The sequence below is a fragment of the Octopus sinensis genome, unplaced genomic scaffold (genome assembly GCF_006345805.1).
Source record: "Octopus sinensis unplaced genomic scaffold, ASM634580v1 Contig14345, whole genome shotgun sequence".
NCBI classification, from domain to species: Eukaryota; Metazoa; Mollusca; class Cephalopoda; order Octopoda; family Octopodidae; genus Octopus; species Octopus sinensis.
In genome coordinates this window covers 199463-222015 of record NW_021833228.1, presented here as the reverse complement: position 1 = coordinate 222015, position 22553 = coordinate 199463, and the positions used below count along the sequence as shown (strand labels likewise).

The 22553-nt window shown below is 38.8% G+C and overlaps 1 long non-coding RNA gene across 1 annotated transcript in view; it reads right to left on the bottom strand.

The window, feature by feature from the left end:
- Nucleotides 1–21128: 21128 nt before the first annotated feature.
- The window catches only part of LOC115230068, a 127653-nt gene continuing 126228 nt past the window's right edge, over nt 21129–22553 (bottom strand). Inside the window, exon 4 of the long non-coding RNA XR_003883398.2 lies at nt 21129–21596. This is a non-coding gene — a long non-coding RNA (uncharacterized LOC115230068). The remainder of the gene's footprint in view (nt 21597–22553) is intronic.

The window sequence follows — 22553 nt, the reverse complement described above, 5'->3', positions numbered from 1 at the left end:
ACTATGACGAACAATCTCATTATGAATCTAACTCCGCAGGATCACAATGTTCAAAAACACATCTACAGACATCTACACATCTGTGCCTTACCTCAATATACAACACTTAACCTATATTGGGTGCTTGTCACACGTAGTTGCAGTACTTACAATCTTGTGAAAATATGACATACAACAGACAATTTGTAATACGTCCAGGCTGACAAGCAAGCTTTAATACGTGACTGCACGAAGATGTTGAATCCTATACAAACACAACATATAAATGGAACTTGTAGATTATAAACCGTAATGGTTAGCACAAGGTTTATCGAAGAATCAAATTCTGGATTAGTTACATCCACATCTTGGCTATGGGCTCCAAGAAGGGAAGTCCTGTTCCCTCGCATATTCCACTATAATGCCTAGACGAATAGTAAAATTCTAACCAATAGCAATATTCTGAACATATGGACGTGATAGATGTGTAGCGAGACCAATTTCTATTATTGTATATTTGGAAACATTAAGTTAGTTTCTGAAAGCTCACCACGCTACTCTGTTGAGGTTGGTTAAAATAACTATCATAAAAGTCATTGGACATTTATTGAACCCTGTGTTGTGATTAGCTGAGTGCTGCGCGTGCGCTGGATCGAAGGTCCAATAACGTTACGCGTTATATATTTCTGGAGCCTCATTTCTTTTCATAAATTGGTGCCATAAATTATTGACGAGTCAGAGAGGTGAGAGTCATTCATCGAGGCGAAGTATGCGGATTCTGCCGTTTTCAGCATTAATTATTTGCTTACTCCATCTAATTTTTGAGAGCGGTCGAGTTCACTTTTATTATTCTCGTTTGGGAGAGCAGTCGAGTTTATTTCAGATATTCTCATTCTAAAAATCATCTCTGGCTCATCGTTGAGAGGATGTTGGTATTGTCTTGGCGGAGGTTTGCACCTTTTAAGTGCTCTACTTATTATTGTTGTTGTTGTTGTTGCTGCTGCTACTGCTGCTGTTGCTGATGATGATGCTGATGATATACAAGGTAATTCGGTAAACTGAAAATACCATTTCAGTCACCTATTCGATTGATTTATTTACAGAGTAATTCAGTTAACTGAAAGTACCTTTTCAGTTATCCATTCGGATGTTTAATTTAAAGAGTTTACAGGTTTATCCGTGATCCATCCTTGCCTCATTCGTTACTGTTGTGGAAGGATTCCGACAACTCCCATATGATTAAAAGTGAATTGTCACAACATTTGCTATGAATAAAGAACTGTCGAGTTATCAGCAGTTCGCTGTGAGCCGTGTACCTCGTATAACAGGACCTCGTGCGTTCGTGTAAATACTTCGTTAAATTATTTATCAAACATACAAGGATATAAAGTTTACTTATAAAGAAATATACTTACACCATACCTCACGTTTTTGACAGTATCCGCGGAAGGAAGAGACTTGTGGATGACATGAATTACATATTATGAAGCACAGAAACAAAACGCTGATGAATCTAAGACTTACAGGAAATTCAAAATTAAGTCCTGTAATGCTCGAGTGCACATTAGGATACATGATGAAGATCATACCATAATTCAGTACATTGGTGAAGATCCTCATTGTTCATGTGCTTCAAAATCCATGCATCATATTCAGGTGGGGTTATTCAGTGTTCCGCAAAAAAACGTCAATAAACTTACACCCACCTTTTTTATAAGCTAAATGAATCACTCCAAAGACTGAGCCCTGAAGATGTTATGAGGGATTTTGAAAAAGCTCTTATTAATAGCATTGTATCTGTTTCCTACTACTTCCATCTCATGCTGTCTTTTTCATCTGTCACAAAATATATACAGAAAACATGTGAATTTGGCTTGAAGGAAAGATACCATCATTATAATGAGTTTAGCATTAAAATCAGATGGTTTTAAGCGTTGCTAATTCTTCGTCTCGATGATGAGATTGACTGAAAATCTTGAAGATGACGATGATCTTCCGCAAGAATTTGTGACCTACTTTGGATTATCGTACCTAAGATGAGTGCGAAGTAAAGGAATCAGACCACGAAGGACTTCTCCCTAGTTTCCCATTGGTAGTTGGAATGTCCGCTTTAAAACAGAATCGGATATGCCTCGCACTAATAAACTTTTAAAGGGATTTCACAACGCCCCTAAATTTCCTTCCTTAATTTGTTCACATCCGAATATATGGAGATAATTACTGCGTTGAAAAGGGAAGAACACTTGGCACAGCTGAGAAAGGTTGAATTTGATGGAGGTGGGATCTGCGAGACCAAACAAAAATAAAAGAAAGGATATAAGCAAACGGATAAGTATTGAGCGACATAGTCCCGAAAATAAGATGGATTTTATATGAGCAATAGCCCCTAACCTTCATTTTTATTGAAACTTTTAGCAATAATTTTAGGTTTTACTCGACTTTTTATTTTATCCTTATTCAACGTTTTATTTTTTCTAATATCGGGAGTGAAATTGACTGGTAGTCAAATTACCGGAGTCAAAATACCTGGGGTGTAGTTATCAGGATTCAAATTACCTGTCGCCTACTCAGTCGATGTCTGAGGGATACGGGTTCGAGTCTCATAAGTGTACCCAGTCTTTCTCTGCTATCTCTACAGCTTTACTGGGTTTGAAATGTCCTTCCTTATCTGCAAGGTATCGCGTTTGAAATGGTTAAGTATGTTATCATTTATTTATGCAGAAGAGATAACATTACATGACAGGGAGTAGCTTTGATGGAAGAAAAACATTCGCAAAATATATAAATTCCTACGTCTCTTATTAAGAGAGACTAATGAGTGTTTCTCTCGATACCACAGGGAATGTTAACCGTCTTCTAAATTTATGTCCCAGATTCCAGATACAGTTTTGAAGAATCAAATGAATACTTTGATCACCTAAAAACGAAAAGAAACTTGTTACTATGGAATTGCTTCAACGTAATCGTTGGAGACCTCCGCAACAATGAAGAAGCAGGCTGAAGCAAGAACTGACCAAATGCTATAGAAAGATAAAGCTTTAGCAAACCAAAAGAGAAGCGAGCATAATTACTACGTTTGTGTGCAATAAGGGGTCTCATGATAACAAACACTGTGTACGGAAAAGAATGTCTGGGAGCTAAATCAATACATATAATATCCTTCGATTCATTACTTTGAACAACGATCGTCAAGTTTGCTTTGGCAATTCTAAAGATATTTTGGTGTCACGAATTGTGTCACCAAAACAGATCAAATAAACTTTAAAGTTTAATACCTGAACTTCAAATCTTACTATCCAACATATACAAAACGCAATATCCCATACAACCTAGCCGAGAAAATGTGTACGTTTGTGGAGGATGTGAGAATCAGAGACAAAAGCCTAACAAAACTAAAAGACTCTACCCAAGCAAAATATCCCTCTCTACTCATAGAAAATGGTGTACAGCTTGATATAGAAATACCCATACAAGAACTTAGGGCCACCCGAGGATGAGGAAAACGAGAACAGATCATACCAGTTATAGTGGCACACAACCCATGTTACCGGAATACCTTAAGCATTGCAAATCAAACTTGCCGATCATTATTCAAAGTAATGAATTAGAAGATATATCACGGATGGAGTAATGGCTCTAAGTAAAAGACAGTCGAAAGACTTGAAACATTTAATAAAGGCAAAGTGTGATCTTAGCAACAATACGAATCATTCATTGTGTCTAAGTACATGATAATCGATGTGGGACATGTCAGTTCATACATATCGGTCAATATTGGAACAAAAATAAACGGAAGAATATTTGCAAATGTAAATATGAACTGCAAAAGCAGAAACTTAATTTACTGCATCAAATGCCAGAATTCTGAAGAGATATACGTTGGCCAGACTTGGAATGCACTAGTCACGTGTGCTCCAACAGTAAATAAGAGATCCTGATGTCGGCCAGATGATCCCTTTAACCGACCACTGGCAACATGTGGTCTACACAGCTGAAGAGAAATCGAGAGAAAAGTTAGAGAAAAGAATTTTATTGATAAACTGAAACCCGTTTTTAAATGGACAAAACTAATAATAGTTATAGTAACGGTGATGACTGGAATGATGATGATGATGATGATGATAATAATAGTAATAAAAATAATAATAATAATAATGATAATAATAATGAGAAATAATAAGATACCGGGGGACATTTAAGACACCGGGGGACGTTTAAGACACGGGGGGACGTTTAAGACACCGGGGGACGTTTAAGACACCAGGGGACGTTTAAGACACCGGGAGACGTTTAAAACACCGGGGGACGTTTAAGACACCGGGGGACGTTTAAGACACCGGGGGACGTTTAAGGCACCGGGGGACGTTTAAGGCACCGGGGGACGTTTAAGACACCGGGGGACGTTTAAGACACTGGGGTACGTTTAAGGCACCGGGGGACGTTTAAGACACCGGGGGACGTTTAAGACACCGGGGGACGTTTAAGACACCATGGGACGTTTAGTTAGTTAGTTAATTTGGCTCAAAAGCAAATAGCAAGGCCATGTAGGGGGACATGGAGTTAAGTACAGGGTGGTGTTCATGTAAAGAGTTCAGGCCACTTGAGGTCCAGGGAGGCTTTGAACAAAGCGGTCGTCGGCATCTTCACCATCTCGTCTGGCAGCTTGTTCCACGGATCCGCAACCCGGACGGAGAAAGCTCCTCTCCTTCGATTGAGATGAAATCGTCGCAGGTAGAGCTTTTCGGAATGACCCCGCAGCCGACGCTCTGGAGCAGGAGTGAAGAACAGCTCTTTCAAGAGGTTACACTTTCCGCTTATAATGCTGTGGGCGAGAATGAGATCACCACGGCGGCGGCGGTTTTCTAGAGAACAAAGGTCGAGCGTCCTCAGCCTTTCTTCATAGGACAAATTTTTGAGACCATGAACCATGCGGGTAGCCAGCTTCTGGACTCTTTCGAGATGCTGTATGTCTTTGAGAAGATAAGGAGAAGAGGCTTGAATCCCGTATTCCAATATGGGTCTCACCAGCGTGACATAGAGTGGTAGGAATATGGCTGCTGTGAGCATTCCGAATGACCGTCGAATCAAGAACAGAATTCCGCGTGCTTTGTTGGCAGCATGGACGCACTGGACCGAAGGCGAAAAGGAGGAATCCACCAAGATACCCAGGTCCTTTACCTGATCGGTCCTCTCCAGCAGCAGACGACCCGGCTCGAAATCAAGTTGAGTTGCAGGAGGAGAGCCAACAGGCAGATGACAGCACTTTGACACGTTCAGACACAGGTCCCATTCGTTAGACCACCTCCAAATTTGGTGGAGGCATCGACGAAGATCCTCTATATCACCGCGAGGAGCGACCAGTTTGACATCGTCGGCAAATAGAAGGGTGTGTTGCGTGAGGTCGTCGGGCAAGTCATTTATGAAGACTAAGAACAATAAGGGCCCAAGCACTGAACCTTGAGGCACGCCACTGCTCGCACTGGAGACGTCGGACCGCGAACCATTAACTTGGACTTGGAAGGAGCGATCTGAGAGGAAGGCACCAACCCATCGTACAATATCCAGATGGAAACTATATGCTTGAAGCTTGACAAGTAATAGGCGGTGGTTTACCGAGTCAAAAGCTTTGGCAAAGTCCAATAAAACGATGTCAACAGCATCACTATCATCGAGGATGCGCGTCACCAATTCTTCCATTACCAGTAAGTTGGTCAAGCATGATCTCTTCGGCACGAAGCCGTGTTGGGAATCAGAGATGGAGGCTGTGTTTTGGAGGTGGAGCATCATACTTTTCTTAAGGATGGTTTCGAACATCTTGCTGATTATTGATGTAAGGGAAAACCGTCGGTAGTTAAGCGGGTCTTCGCGACTCCCTTTCTTGAAAATTGGGCAGATTATCGCTGTTCTTCATCCGTCCAGGTATAACACCCGTCGCCAATGACATATTGAATAGACGTGTTAAGGGCTCGCAGATGACCGGAGCCAACGCTTTGATAACCCGTGGGTGTAAGCCGTCAGGGCCGTGACCCTTGTTGACATCAAGGCCTTGAATAACGTTTGACTTCGTCCCGCGTGATGACCAATCAAAGCATTGGAGGTACCGATCTATCAAATGGAGGGGGTTCACGACCGTCATCTTGTTTGAAAATAGTTGAAAAAGCCTCGGCAAATAATTGACTCTGTTGATAAGGGTCCTCAATCGATACGCCTGTTGAGTCTACCAACGTTGCAATCTGGTTGTTCAAGCGGGAATTCCGTTGGACATGGGCAAAGAAGGTTTTTGGATTGCTACTGGCATTTGCCGCGATTTTGTATTCATAACTGAAGCGTTCTTCCTTTTCAATTTTCACGGCTCGGTCTCGTTGAGTTTTGTACACCTCAAAAGCTGCAGTCGAATCCAGATTTTTGAATTCAGCCCAAGCAATATCTCTGAGTCAAAGTTCTCGTTTAACCTTCTTCGTCACCCAGGGCTTGTGTTCTTCTTCTTCTTGGAATCCCAACGGGAACTGCCTGGTCAGTCAACCAGATTACATATGCTTTGAGGGATGACCATAGTTCGTCAACTGAGGACAACGTCATCAGGGATCGCCAGTCCAGAAGCGCGGAAGCCTCGGTTAGAATTTCAAGATTAATTGCAGAGAAGACTCTACGTGGCAGCGAAGTAGTCGTGGGCGTAGAAAAAGTTGTGTGCATGACGAACTTCAGGACCGCATGATCACTCTTGGCAAGAGGGGCGCACACAGATACGTCTGACACTGATCTTGGATAGCGGGAGACTACCAGATCCAGCATAGATGGCTGCTGCCCAGACCGATGCCTTGTCGGATATTCAACATGTTGCGATAGAAAACAATCTTCAGCCACGTCAAGAAGGGCCTGGCCGAACCGGGAAGATGATGTACAAATTGATGCGGGCCAATCGATCGTGGGTGCGTTGAAGTCTCCTTGTATCAAACAGTCATGCGAAGCTGAAACGAATCTTATCGCTTCGAGTAAATGAGCATCGTCCTGGGGGTCGGCGAGAGGCGGCCTGTAGACAGCTAACACAGGCAGGCAAAACTCGGATAGGCTCAGCTTGCAATAGACGACATCGAATTTTGTTGTAGGTTGAGCATTAGTGGGTAGAATACCGCTGGACGGTTTGTGATCAGATTTAACATACACAGCAACACCTCCACCTCTCCTTTTTTCTCTGTCACATCTGAAGAGGACGTAGCCCTGTAGGTGGATTTCTGAGTCCTTTACTGCTGGAGCCAGCCAAGTCTCGGGACCGGGGGACGTTTAAGATGTAAGAACAATAAAACAGAGCTCCGAAATCTATCCACAAACATCGAAAACAAGGACATCGTATGGAGCAAAAGATTTACTAACAAAGGATTAGACTGTATACGAGTAAGTAATACTAATTGAAATTTATTACTATTTTCGAAACGAAATGATGTATTTTGACTCGATATCATCTCAACCTCTAACACAACACATGTAAACATGCGTGATACATTACGATCCATCAACACCAGATCATCCCCGACACCAAACACCATGTACAAAGGAACTACGAAGAAATTAAATACCACCGATATTATTCAACCCAAGAATAACAATCGGGAGGTACGTACCTTAAACTTACAACACAAAATGTACGAAAAACTACACGTGCAAAACAATGTGACAACAGAAATGAACGGACCGGTACCCTACGAAAATGACGACCGTCAAAATAATGGGCCGGACGTTGTTCCTCATGTCCCGCAAATAAAACCCAAAAGACATAAATGGACATGTGAGGAATACATTTCTATCCTACACGCTTACTTCACAGCAGTGCTCTACCCAAAGAATGAAAACACAACAACACACACATATAAAATATGGAAGGAAAATAACATAAATATAGACTTGGATACAGCAATGAACCCTAATAAACTAGCCAATGTACAAAGATATATTCTCAACGCAAAAAAATATCAGAAATAGAAATAGAACATTTAAAAGAAAAAGTACATCAGGAAAATGTAGATAGAAGCCACATAACAATGCCCAATAATATAAACACTGAAACAGTAAAACACGAAGACAAACGTAACATTCCCAACAAACACGATGTAAACAAAAAAACAACAAACCCAGACCGTAAGGATGCATAATAATACACGACAAACAGCAAGCCAAAACACGCCAAACAAACATACGCATGAGATAGAAAGCGACACAAATCTAAAACCTGAAAACAACGAAGGGGAGCCTAATGATTATGATAATATAAAAAGTAAAATAATCAAAGAACTGAAAACCACAGAGCTCAAAATGAACCACCGACCTCCTAAAAATCAAAATAGACGAAACAACACCAATTATAAACAGCATAAACCTAGCCGTCACGGAACTAATAGCCACTGAATCAAAAAGCGATATCACTGAGCTAAATGACTTAGTATACGCAGCAGCCACTGCAGCCACAAAAGAAGCTAGATACTCACTCAAACCCATCCAAATAGGAGTACCACCACCCAAACAAACCCTGTGGATAAATAACATCCAAAACAAAATACAAAAAATGAGAAAATATCTGTCGATTCTTAACGAAATCAGTAGACAATCAACGCTACTGAGCAACAAAAAGAAAACAAAAATACTCCGCAAATATAACATCACAGAAAAAGATTTACCTGAGATAAAAGAAAAGCTGAAGCAAGATATCCTTGCCAAAGCACAAAGGATCCGCCGGTACGAGAAACGCTAGCGCTTCTTTGAAGAAAACAAAAAGTTCAACTCCAACCCCAAAAAGTTCTACCAAGAACTTGGCAAAAATAAAATAGAAATCACTGCAGCACCAACGGCAGAAGAAGTGGAAGAATTCCGGAGAGAAATATGGTCGGTGAATGAACAACCAAAAAAAAGGAGTATTAAAACAACAAACTCAGCATCTGAGCAACTTTGGACCCCCATAACAACTGAAGAGGTCACCCAGGCACTGCAAAGACTAAGCAACTGGAAGGCACCTGAGCATGACAAGATCCCCAACTTCTGGTTGAAATATCTAACAGGAATGCACAAAAAGCTGGCTGAAAACTTTAACAACGTACTAGCAGAGCCAGAGACAATGCCTGAATGGCTCATGAAGGGGAAAACCATCTTAATTCCCAAATCAAATGAGACAGCAAAACCAGAAAACTACAGACCTATAACCTGTCTTCCTACAATGTACAAGGCATTTACTGCAGTGATATCGCAAAGGTTGAACAAGCACCTGGACGAAAACAACCTGTTTCCAGAAGAGCAGAAAAGATGCCGCAAAGGCTCATATGGCTGTAAAGATCAACTGATGATTAATAGAGCCATAACTGAAAAGAGCCACAGAAAGAAGAAAGGCCTCAGTATGGCATGGATCGACTACAGATAGCATCCCCCACACATGGATCCTCGAAACACTAGCCATTAACAAAATAGCACCAACAATTATAAAATACAAAGAACACTATGAATAAATGGCAAACAGTGCTACAGCTCCAAACAAAAGAGGGACTCATGAAAACCAAAGCCATTCCCATTAGAAGAGGAATATTTCAGGGAGACACGATCTCTCCACTCCTTTTCTGCTTGGCACTGTCACCTCTATCGGATATGCTAGATAGAACTGGAGGCGGATATAAATGTTACGGCAAAAAGATCAGCCACCTTTTATATATGGATGACCTAAAACTATACGCTGCAAATGACAAACAGCTGGAAACACTATTAAAGACAGTTCATGGATTTAGCAAAGAAATAGATATGAAATTTGGATTAGAAAAATGCGCCAAAGTAACCATGAAAAGAGGAAAACCAGTTAAGAGAAGCAACATCACACTAGATAAAACCAATGAAATAAAAGAATTAGACTAAAGCCAAACTTACAAATACATAGGAATCCATGAATTAGATAAGACACAACACACAAAATGAAAGAGAAAATAAAAAAAGAATTATAGACGAGTTAGATCAATACTAAAAACAGAGCTCAATGCTAAAAACAAGATAATAGGTATTAACACTTTAGCTGTCCCAGTTATAAGTTACAGCTACAATATCCTTAACTGGACACTAAATGAACTGACCAAAATAGATAGGAAAACAAGAAAAATAATGACAGGATCTAGGATGCATCACCCAAAATCTGACATAGAAAGACTATATATACAACGTATAGAAGGTGGTAGAGGCCTTATACTGCTGGAAAACTACTATAAAATAACCACCATATCTACTTCAGGAAGGAAAACATACAAATAGCGGCAAAACACGAGCAAAACAAAAAACTGTTCTCAGTATATAAGGAAGCTGACAAATACAAACAAGAAATCATATCACCTAATAAATATGAAGAAGAAGAAGAAGAAGAAGAAAAGAAGAAGAAGAAGAAGAAGAAGAAGAAGATGAAGAAACAACAAAAGCTATAAAACAAATGAAATCCAAACTAAAAATAGAACAGCAACGAACCATGATAAAACGATGGCAAGAAAAGCCCCTTAATGGCAAATACTGGACTAAACTAAACGCAAAAGAAATAGACAAAGAAAAATCCCAGCAATGGTTGAGAAACTCAGGACTCAAAGCAGAGACTGAAGGATTTTTAATTGCAGCACAAGACCAAAGCCTCCCCACCAGAAATTACCAAAAACATGTAATAAAAAGAAATATAACAAGTAACTGCAGAATATGTGGAGATGGACAAGAAACAATAAATCATATTATCTCTGGCTGCCCGGCTAAGAAGGAATATATTCACAGACATGACAGAGTTGGAACCTACATACACTGGAAGCTATGCCAACATTATGGAATAACAACAGAAAGAAGATGGTATAGGCACACACCAGAAAAGGTCACAGAAAACGAGAAAGCAACCATACTCTGGGATATGCCGATACACACAGATAGAGAAATTAAGGCCAACAGACCAGATATAGTTTTCAGAGATCATGAAGAAAAAATGCCTTCTAATTGATGTATCAATACCGGCAGATGACAACGTGCCTTTAAAAGAAATAGAGAAACTTTCAAAATACAAAACCTGGAAATAGAGGTAACCAGAATGTGGAATCTAAAAACAGAAACAATTCCTATCATAGTAGGTGCATTAGGCATGATAAAAAAATATTCAGACAAATACATAACAAAAACACCAGGACTTACAAACACATATAACATACAGAAAATTGCACTACTAGGCACTGCACACATCCTACGCAGAACATTTTCCATACAATAACCATCAGAGCATCACAACAAATCACAGCACATACCCAAGGCACACAGAGCTGCGCTCGGTAGTGAAGTGAAAGCACGCTAAAAAAATAAAACTACTGAATAATAATAATAATAATGATGATGATAATAATAATAATAATAATAATAATAATGATAATAAGGATATAATAATAATAATAATAATAATAATGATAAGGATAATAATAATAATAATAATAATAATATAATAATGATAATAATTAATAATAATAATAATAATAATATAATGATAATAATAATAATAATAATAATAATAATAATAATAATAATAATAATGATAATAATGATAATAATAATAATAATAATGATAATAAGGATAATAATAATAATAATAATAATAATAATGATAATAATAATAATAATAATAATAATAATAATAATAATAATAATGATAATAATAATAATAATAATAATAATAATAATAATAAGGATAATAATAATAATAATAATAATAATAATAATGATAATAAGGATAATAATAATAATAATAATAATAATAATAATAATAATAATAATAATAATGATAATGATAATAATAATAATAATAATAATAATGATAATAAGGATAATAATAATAATAATAATAAAATAATAAGGAAAAGGCGGCTGGACGTGACGAGGAGAAGGCGGCTGGACGTGACAGAGGATGGACGTATTTTTTCGATGCTCTGGTGTGGCAACAGCTAACCCAGCAGGACAACTTAAAAAAACAACTGTAGAAAACTGGAAGATCTACTGTTTTCTGTGAGTAATTTGAATTTCCCTCAAAATAAGTTAAGGAACTTACATATCTACAGCTCATACAAACGAACACCTAACAAGACAAATTAGAAACATAAATATCTCCAATTTTGTGTGAACATTTAGTCGTCTCTCTAAGAATGTGTAAAATTGCTTTTTAAATTGCCTTTTATTGTAACAACACAATTAGATGCACGATAAAAAATTATGGAAGTAAGCACCTGCTAATATATACATACAACTGAATTCAGAAATTAAAAGATATATATACATAACATTGAATTCAGAAATTTAAAATATCATCGACGTGAACATCAGATAATATGTGTGTGTGAGTATACATATACATATACATATGTATGTGGAAAGGAGGAAAAGAGAAAGGAAAAAAAATGTAAACAGGTTTGATCTTTACTGACCATTAATGTCCTTTGTCTATTCGGCTATCTCTCCATCATCTGCTGAATCTATTTATAGACCCATAGAACATGACCTCTTTAACCAACTACTCCCCCACACAATGGCAGTAGTGGTGATGATGGTGAAAATGATAGGAACAAAAATAACAATAATAAGATACTGCTGTCACTACACATAAAACAATATCATTGATGATGGTGATGGTGATGTTGATGATGATGATGATGGTAAGGGTGATGATGGTGATAGTAATAACAATAATAACTGACAGATCCCTTTTTCTTTCTTTTTTCTCCGTATTTTATTCTCATTATTTCGAACTAATACAGGCAGAGTGAGCCTTTTATAAGTTTAAAAGAGGAAGGGAAAAGAAGGAAGGAAAAAGGGGAAGAAGGAAAAAGAAAGAGAGAGGAAAAAAGGAAGAGAAGGAAAAAATGTTCGGAAATAAAACTATCAACAAAAAAAATACAGACGAATACAGATCTGCTAGCCTTAAGAAGCTGCGCTACGAGCAATACTTACGTGTAGAGGACCCTAAAATGACAGATCCATCTCCTAATGTAAGTATGGAAGCTCGTCATGCTTCAATGTCAACAAATCAAATACAAACCGCATTGGTCGTCGCGCAGATTGCAAAAGACCACGTACCCGAAAATCGAACCAAATTCTGATTGAAAAATCAGCTACTGGATCAAATCTTCCCAACACACAGGAGCTGGCGTACCCCACAACCGGAATATTCCAACAGATGGCCATCCATGCTCGTCACCAAATAAACAAAAGAAAAAAAGGAAAAATGGTCTAGGGAAGATAATAAAGAAGTTCTTGAGGCCTTCCACCATGCCATATATTTCCCCACAGATACATCTAACACTGTACAAACATACTTAAACTGGAGACAGAAACACCCTGAAGTAAGACCCTACATAGACAGTAACAAACTTGCCAACGTCAGAAGAAACATTATAAAAAATTACTGACTGAAGTAGAGATTGATCAAGTTAGACAAGCAATATCGGATAAAATGAACGAAGCTGCAGCTAGAGAAGATAATACAGAGGAAATAATTATAGACCAGCCCAGGGCTGATAAAAACGAAGTAAGGATTGAAAGAGTTAGTATAAGTGATAGGCAAAGTGAAATACGCCCTGAACCAATCATAAACACTAAGACAGATGAACATCAAATAGAAGAAGAAAGTCACACAAATATTGACCCAACAGAACTACATGAGCTAAAAAATCAAATCATGATTGAATGGCTGAAAATTAAAGAAACCAGTATGGATGAACGTGATACACTCCCTAAAATCCGCAACTCTAACCAAAACATGAAAATAATTGGTAAAATCCGGCTTGCACTTAAGGATATAATTTCAGCTAATGATGTTGATATCACAAACCTCAACCACCTATACTATGCATCCGCGAAAATCTCAACGATCCTATGTGGTGTAAAGATTAGAAAACGGCAACATTCCCACAAAAAGCCTTCTTGGCAAGAGCGTTTGCAACAACAAATTCAACTATTTAGATCTGACATTGAATATTTGAAAAACCTTAAGGTTCACAAGACTACCAAACCTACAAAAACCCAAAAATTATTGAAAAAATACAATATGAAAACTATACTTGATATTGATGCCACCATAGAAACCATCAAACAAAAGGTATCTGCCAAAGCTGCCCGGATAGCGAGGTATGAAAAGCGTGTTAGATTTTTCAAGGACAACATGTTCAAAAATAACCCCAATAATTTTTACAGGAGGATAGGAAAACAGCGTTTACTGTAAGGTCTGTACCATCAAAAGAAGAAGTGCAGGGATTTTGGAATAAAATTTGGGCAGAAGAAAACACACACAACGAAAAGGCCCCCTGGATTGACAGAATATCTACAGAACTGGACTCCTTAGAAGAGCAAAAGTGGGAGGGTGTCAAGGTAGAAGATATAAGATCTGCTCTCAGGAGGTCAAGCAAATGGAAGTCTCCAGGAAAGGATAAAATTCCTAACTTCTGGCTGAATGCCTTCCCAGAGAGCCATGAACTGCTAACAGAACTGTACAATGATGTTTTGCAACACCCTAGTAGGATGCCTCTTTGGCTGGTTAATGGATTAACATTCCTGCTTCTAAAAAGTGAAGAAACAAATGAGCCAAAAAACTGTAAACCCATAACCTGCTTAACAACTATGTATAAAACGCTAACATCTGTCCTGACGGAATATACTTATAGTTTTTTAACAGACAGCAGCATACTCCCTAATGAACAGAAAGGATGTAAACGTGGATCCTACGGCTGTAAAGATCAACTACTCATCAATAACAAAAACTTATCAATAGCCTGGATAGACTATAAAAAGGCTTTTGATAGCCTACCACATAGCTGGATTAGGAAATGCCTGGAAATGTATAAGATAGCACCTGCTCTGCGAAACTTTTTCACTGTAAGTATGAGATCATGGAGAACCACACTAACTCTGAACAGTGACAATGAATCCCTAAATGCTGGTGATGTAAAAATTTCGTGTGGCATTTTCCAGGGTGACTCACTGTCACCACTCCTCTTCTGTTTAGCCTTAATACCTCTCTCAAAACTGCTCAATGACACGCAGTACGGGTATAAAATGTTTGATAAAAATATAAATCATCTCGTTTACATGGATGATTTAAAGCTTTTTGCAAAAAATGACCAACAACTCAAGGGCTTACTAGCGATAGTCAAACAATTCAGTGACGACATCAGAATGCAATTCGGTCTCAATAAATGTGCAAAAACTACTTTTATTAAAGGAAAAATGACAGAAACATCTAACGTTAACCTTGACCAGCAGAATGTCATAAAAGAACTAGACCCAGCGGAGAGCTACAAGTACCTAGGGGTAATTGAAGGGAACGGAATAAGGCATTCAGAGATAAAGGAAAGGATCAGGAGAGAATGTTATCGAAGAGTGAGAGCAATACTCAAGACAGAACTGAATGCAAGAAACAGGATCGAAGCGATCAATGCATTAGCCATACCAGTCGTGACTTATAGTTTCAATATCATTAACTGGTCAATTACTGAAATATGTAATCTTGACAGAAAAATACGAAAACTGTTGACAATGCATAGAATGCACCACCCTAAGGCAGATACAGAACGACTTTATCTGCCAAGAAAAGAGGGAGGCCGTGGTCTTTAACAACTGGCAATAACAATGAAGATTGCTACAATTGGCCTAGACACCTACCTGAAAAACTATGAGGACTGGATGTTAAAACTTGTCTCAAAACATGAAAGCAAGAAAGCATCATACTCAGTCACAAAACAGACAAAGGAATATCTAAGTGAATTCCAAATACAACAAATTTCGGAATTAGAGATAGACATACAAGAAACAAGCACAGAAAAAGCTAAGCGCATGAAAACCCGTGCTAAAACTGCGGCCTTAGATATTCTGAATGATAAATGGCAAGAAAAACCTCTCTATGGCAATTACCCAGAGAGCGAATAATGCTGATGTTGACAAAGACCTGGCCCAACAATGGCTGATGGCCTCTGGCTTAAAATCTGAAACAGAGGGATTTATCATAGCAGCTCAAGATCAATGCCTACCAACAAGAAACTACCAGGCCAATGTATTAAAGAACGGCATTAGCCCAACATGTCGTGTATGTCAACAACAAAATGAAACCATTGATCATGTTGTCTCCAAGTGCAGTCTTCTAGCACCAACAGAGTGTCTCAACAGGCATGATAGAGCTGCACAATATATTCACTGGGTAATTTGCAAAAACCTGGATTTGCCCCATGAAAAAAACTGGTGGTAACACAAACAACCCCCAGTGCTTGAAAATGACCACATCTCACTCCTCTGGAACTTCCCCATTCAAACTGACAGGAAGATAGATGCAAATAGGCCAGACATCATATTGAAAGACTTCAGACAAAGAACATGCCTCCTCATTGATATGACTGTCCCAATCGATATAAACGTATCTGTCAAGACCTACCAAAAACTGAGCAAATATTAAGATCTAGAAATAGAAATCAGCAAAATGTGGAACCTGAAGACTAAAACAATACCTGTTGTCATAGGTGCCCTGGGAATGATAGTGAAAGGGGCTGATTGCTACCTAACTCAGATCCCAGGAAACCCCAAAATGGCAGAAATTCAAAAGATAGTGCTCATGGGAACTGCTCATATCCTACGCAAAATACTCTCTATGTAATCCCAAGGTTTAAAACAAACTTTTTTTCTTCTAGGATCTTCCAGATGTATATTATGGCATATCTTTCCCACCTACGCTCTAAGGAATAGAGTCTGAATCTCTTGAGTCTTTCCTAATAGCTTATATGCTGCATAGAGGCTATCTTCTTCGTGTAGCTTCGTTGTATTGTCTCGAGTTCTGCGTTTAATTTGACACTTGTTGGTGACCATAGCTGAGAGCAATTGTCAAAGTGGCTTAGGACAAGTGTCCTTCAGAGGACCATCATGGTTTCCTGGTCTCTTGTTCTAAATTTTCTAAGAATCCATCCGGTCAGCCGCCTCCCCATGAAAGGTTGCATTTTCACTCATGTAAATGCCCAGGTCTCGCACTGATTATGCCTCTGGGATTGCAATCCCTCCAGGTCCAGTGTATGTATTGGGTGTTGCATTTAGTTTTGCATGCTGATAGCACAAAATTGAAACTTTTCAGCTTTGAACTGCATGCTATTCTTTTCAGCCCACTTGTATATTTCATCCAGCTCAAATTGCAGGTTCATAGCGTCTTCAGGGTTCTGTATTACGTGTGAAACTTTTGTATCTTCTGCAAAACTTGTGATCGTGGCTGTCTTGCGTGGCTGAGGGCATGTCTGAGAGGGCCATTATGAACAGTAGTTGTCCGAAAATAGTGCTTTGCGAAATAGGGATCACTATTTGTGTGTCATTGGAGGTGGCCCCGTTGGCTACTACCACCTGACTTCTATCCTTCAGAAAGCCATGAAGCCATTCTCCTAATTTTCCAACTATGCCAAGATCACTCACTTTCTGACATATATATGCACAAAGTAAGTTAGGGCTTATGGATTCAACGTACTAAGGGATAGGAATCACAACCGTGTTTCGTGGTCTGCTACCACAACAGCTCCTTTATAGAATCCAGTTCGCTCAAGACATCATCAGGAGGAACCACGTCCGGTTTCGGCCCCTTCTCTTCTACCGTTTTGACGTGGCGCCCCCCCCCCTTTCGGAGGTGTCTTCAGCTCTGGTGTTGGGTGCATGTCTTCTTTCTTCTTTTCCCTGGCCTCTTCGATGTATCGTCAGCGAGTGTCAGCCGGTGACTGACTGTCTTGTCAAATCTTACACCCCAAATACCTGCCGGCAGGCTCCAGCGGGCAGCCCCAGCAAGTTGTCACGTGACACTGTCTCACTTTAACTGACTAGTGAAGGCGCGTAGTTTTAGCCCGCGCTTTTTCTAAACGACCGTCGCCGGTCAGTCAGCTTGTCTCACCTAATGATGTTATTTCCCGTCGGCGTGTTTATGACTTTCAAGCCATTTTCGGTCTTCCCGCTTCAGCCATATATAGAAGCTGGCTTTTTCGACCGCCTCCTGTACTCTCCTTATTAGTTTACGCAGCTCGGGGCTAGAAAAAACAAATCTTCTTTTGAAAAGCGTTGTCATTTTCTTTTCAAAGAAGCTTCTAGCCCCCACTGCCAGGTGATAATATTCGACATTCCATCCCGGTTCTCTGTATTCTTCGATTACCTTTTCGTAACTCTTCTCCTTTCATTCCTCTGCGTTGCCGATGTTCTCTTCCCAATGTACTGTCAGTTCTAGTAAAATTCCCATTCTCCGGTCTCTGTTCCATAGAACTATGTCCGGTCTTTTTGTTGCTTTTATTAGTGGAAATACTACTTGTCTTTCCAAGTCTGTGGCCACCTCCCAGTATCCCTTCCATCTTTCGTCTATCTCGTATACTTTACTTGTAGGCCTGATTTTATAACCTTTTCCCTCCCCGTGGAAGTATACTTTCCTGCGCTTTTCTACTTTTGGGTACTCTCCCCTATTGTACCTCTCGATCTTCTCCTTGAGTGCTGCGCTTATGATGCCGAGGGCTTGATTATGCCGCCAAGTATATCTTTCAAGTGCTAGTCTGCAACCTGACAGAACATGTCTAACCGTCGCTTTCTCTCCGCATCTACAATCATCAGTTTTGTTTATGTTCCACCGGACTAAGTTCGCCGGTGAGGGTAGAACATCGGAGGTAGACTTGATCAGGAAGGATGTTCTTGCTTGTTCCCAAGCCCAAAGTTCCTTCCATGATATTCTGCGGTTGATCACATATTCCTCCCATCTCAGGCACTGTCCCTGTTGACTGCATTGCACCAAATGTACATTTCGCCTTCCTTCTTCCTCCTTTCTCACTTCGTATACCACTGCCTCTTTCATCTCTTTTACACTGCTCTTGCAAAATGGCCTGAAATTTTGCGACCCTAGGCCGGTTCTAGCTTCTTGTGTCGCTCTGACTATATCTGTGTGCCTTAGTTTTCCGATCGCCCTGTTTACTGCCTCTGCTGCCTTCCATTTCTTCCCTGTTCGTACATTTGGTGGGTTTTCCCCTGATGCCCTGATCTTTTGAATACCTTAGCATCATTACTGTCCTTGCCTTTCCTGCCTTATATTCTTCAGTGATTGATGTTATTAGGAGTTGCAGCACGGGTTTTCCATATAGTGCAGTTGTATTCAGTGGTTTCAGCAGACCAAGCCATTTTCTGATAAACACACTGCATCTTTGTTCCATCCTTTCTACTCTACTCGAGGTTATTTCGTACATTTGCAATGGCCACATTATTCTTGGATACAGCCCAAATTGTAGTATCCAACATTTGAATTTTCTAGGCAGCGTTGTTCTGTCAATTGCCTTTAATCCTTGTTCTACTAACTCGTGTGTTTCTTTTCCTTGCTTCTTATCATTTAATAAATCTCTATACCATCTGCCAAGACTTTTTACTGGTTGTTCTTTCACCGTTGGTATGTCTTCACTTCCTATCCTGAATTTGACTTCTTGCCTTCCTTTCACAAAAGCCATGCTTTGAGATTTTTTGGCTTTGAATTTCCTCCTTGCCCATCCTATCAGTTCGTCCAACCGCTCTAACGTTCCCTCTGCTGCTTCTCTACTTTCCGATAATATAGTCATGTCGTCCATAAAAGCCCTTTATGGTGACTTTGTAAAAGCTTTCTCACAGTTTGTAGATCTGAGTAGCATTTCCATGACTAGCATGAATAAGATGACTGATATCGTGCATCCGGCTGCAATACCTATTTCAAGCCGTTGCCACTCCGTTGTGAACTTTCCTGCTGTAAATCTCATCCTCAGGTTGTCGTAGTACAACATGAGCATTCGTTGAACATCTTTTGGAATCCAAAAGAAGTCCATCGCTGTTTTTATTATTGCGTGCGAACAGATCCATAGGCATTGGCAAGATCTACCCAAACAATATATAAGTTTTTCTTCATTTGTTTTGCACATGTGATGGCTTCCCAGATGGAAAATGTGTGTTCTATGCACCCAGGGATTCCAGCTTTTCGAATACTATCTCTATAGGATATATAAAGGGAAACGACATCAATATATATATATATATATATACAGAACCACCCATGGAACACCCACCATGGGTCATCACAATTGCTTAAGGTAAAAATGAATTCCTCGCTCTTTTGGAAACATCAATCTTCTGTATTGACTGCTTTCCACCACTTTGATCTGTTTTTTGTATTGAATACGTATCGCCACCGTGGGCCACTGCATCGAACACTTTGAACATATAGCATGAATGAACTTACTTCAAACTATATTTGAACTTTAAGATGTCTGACTCCGTTGTGTATTATAAATGAATTTCTTGTGTTTGACGGCATGAGCTGTCTTTTTTTATATATAACTTTTTTTGATAAGGTTCATTTCAGGAACTGAAACATGTTATAATGTATATATAAAAATTAAAAATTGTATAATATAGCAGCATTTTCGAACTTCATTTTTTACAAATATATATATATATATATATATATATATATATATATATATATATATATATATATATATATATTATATATATATACAGAACCACCCATGGAACACCCACCATGGGTCATCACAATTGCTTAAGGTAAAAATGAATTCCTCGCTCTTTTGGAAACATCAATCTTCTGTATTGACTGCTTTCCACCACTTTGATCTGTTTTTTGTATTGAATACGTATCGCCACCGTGGGCCACTGCATCGAACACTTTGAACATATAGCATGAATGAACTTACTTCAAACTATATTTGAACTTTAAGATGTCTGACTCCGTTGTGTATTATAAATGAATTTCTTGTGTTTGACGGCATGAGCTGTCTTTTTTTATATATAACTTTTTTTGATAAGGTTCATTTCAGGAACTGAAACATGTTATAATGTATATATAAAAATTAAAAATTGTATAATATAGCAGCATTTTCGAACTTCATTTTTTACAAATATATATATATATATATATATATATATATATATATATATATATATATATATATATATATATAATATATATATATATATGAGGCATTCTACTCTCAGCTAAAATGAAGGTAGATAACTATCAATATAGCAGAAGATATTAAAGCTGTCTATATAACAATGGGGTTGTTTAGGGAGGGGATTAGATATACAACAACAGCAACAACAATAAATGAACATTTCAAAGTTTGTCTTTATTTTAAATGTGAATTTTTAACAAAGGAGCCAAACCAGTGAAGGGATCACTATGTGGTTGATATACCTGCTAGAATTAGTAGCTAAATTCACACGATATCACTGTACAGAAGGGCATATTGGACAATGTGGTTGTGGGTTCTCTTTGGAAATAGGCATGATGGTCCTGGCTGGAAAGCGTTTGATCATAAGTCTCTGTTTGGTCAAGGTTAATCTGAGGCTAAACAACAACAGTTACACAGAAATTCACTTTGCGTCTAATGACAGACATTCCATCGCAGCGAAACTTTCAGCTTCTTCAAGAGCTGCACGTAATGTTGCGTGTGTCCGTGTTTCTGGGTCGCAATTTTTGAACCATTTGTAAAGAATCAGGTAGCCATGTTTTACAGTGTCAATAGACTCATCATCAATTTTCAGTTCAGTTGTATCAACTCCAAAATAAATAGCTGCAAAAGACACAACAATAAGAAATAAATGCAACAACATTGACAATAACATAAAACGCTGTGTACTGTAGGTTGTTATGAATAAAACAAACAAACTTTATCATTAGAGAAATAAAAAAAAGAAATAGCTAAGAAACATGAAAAATATAAGACATTGTTTTCTATTGACAAAAATAACAAAGAGTTTGAATTAAACGAGATTTTTAAAGAAAATTAATTGAAAATTATACTTGAGAAAATATATGGTAAACGAGGGCAGGAAAACTTTTGTGAAGGCAAAAGTATATCAGAACCTCAAGAATTAACATTGACCTCCAACAGTGAAAGCATATGATCCATCCATTTCCTCTGCTCAATATTCTTGAAAGGGCTGTGGGGAAAGAGTCCTCAGGCACCTCCTCCATAGGGTCCTATCAGAAGCATCCATCATTAGACATTCTGCTTGTATTCTATGATGTGAAGAACTAAGACTATGGATATCATCCAACCATTTCTTTCTTGGCTCCCCCTCGGTACCCTGTTCCATTGGTTTGACTTTGAGAACCTGTCCTGTAATTCATTCCTGCAACACCCTGATTACATGTCCGAGGTACCACAGATGTGGAGGAGACGTGGTTCAACCTGGAGAGACTCCCAGATCTCTGAACTGTAAATCCTATTGAGTAACATTACTCCAAAGACCCTTAGAATGAATCCCATATACCTGTCTTATTCTGGTAGATTTCAGACCTGGTATTCAAAGGGTCATGAAAGTACTGTCCCTCTGTGTCATCTACTACCTTGCAAAGATCCCAAGAGGACACTGGAAATCGAATGATCAGTGATTGTCCAACAGTCGATAATTCTAAGTCAAATTCAATCCCATTTCAAACTTCTCCAATGAACTCCAGGTTCGATCAATTCTACAGAGCCTATTCAGTTATTATTATGTCAGTCTCAATGAGAGATGCCCCCTGC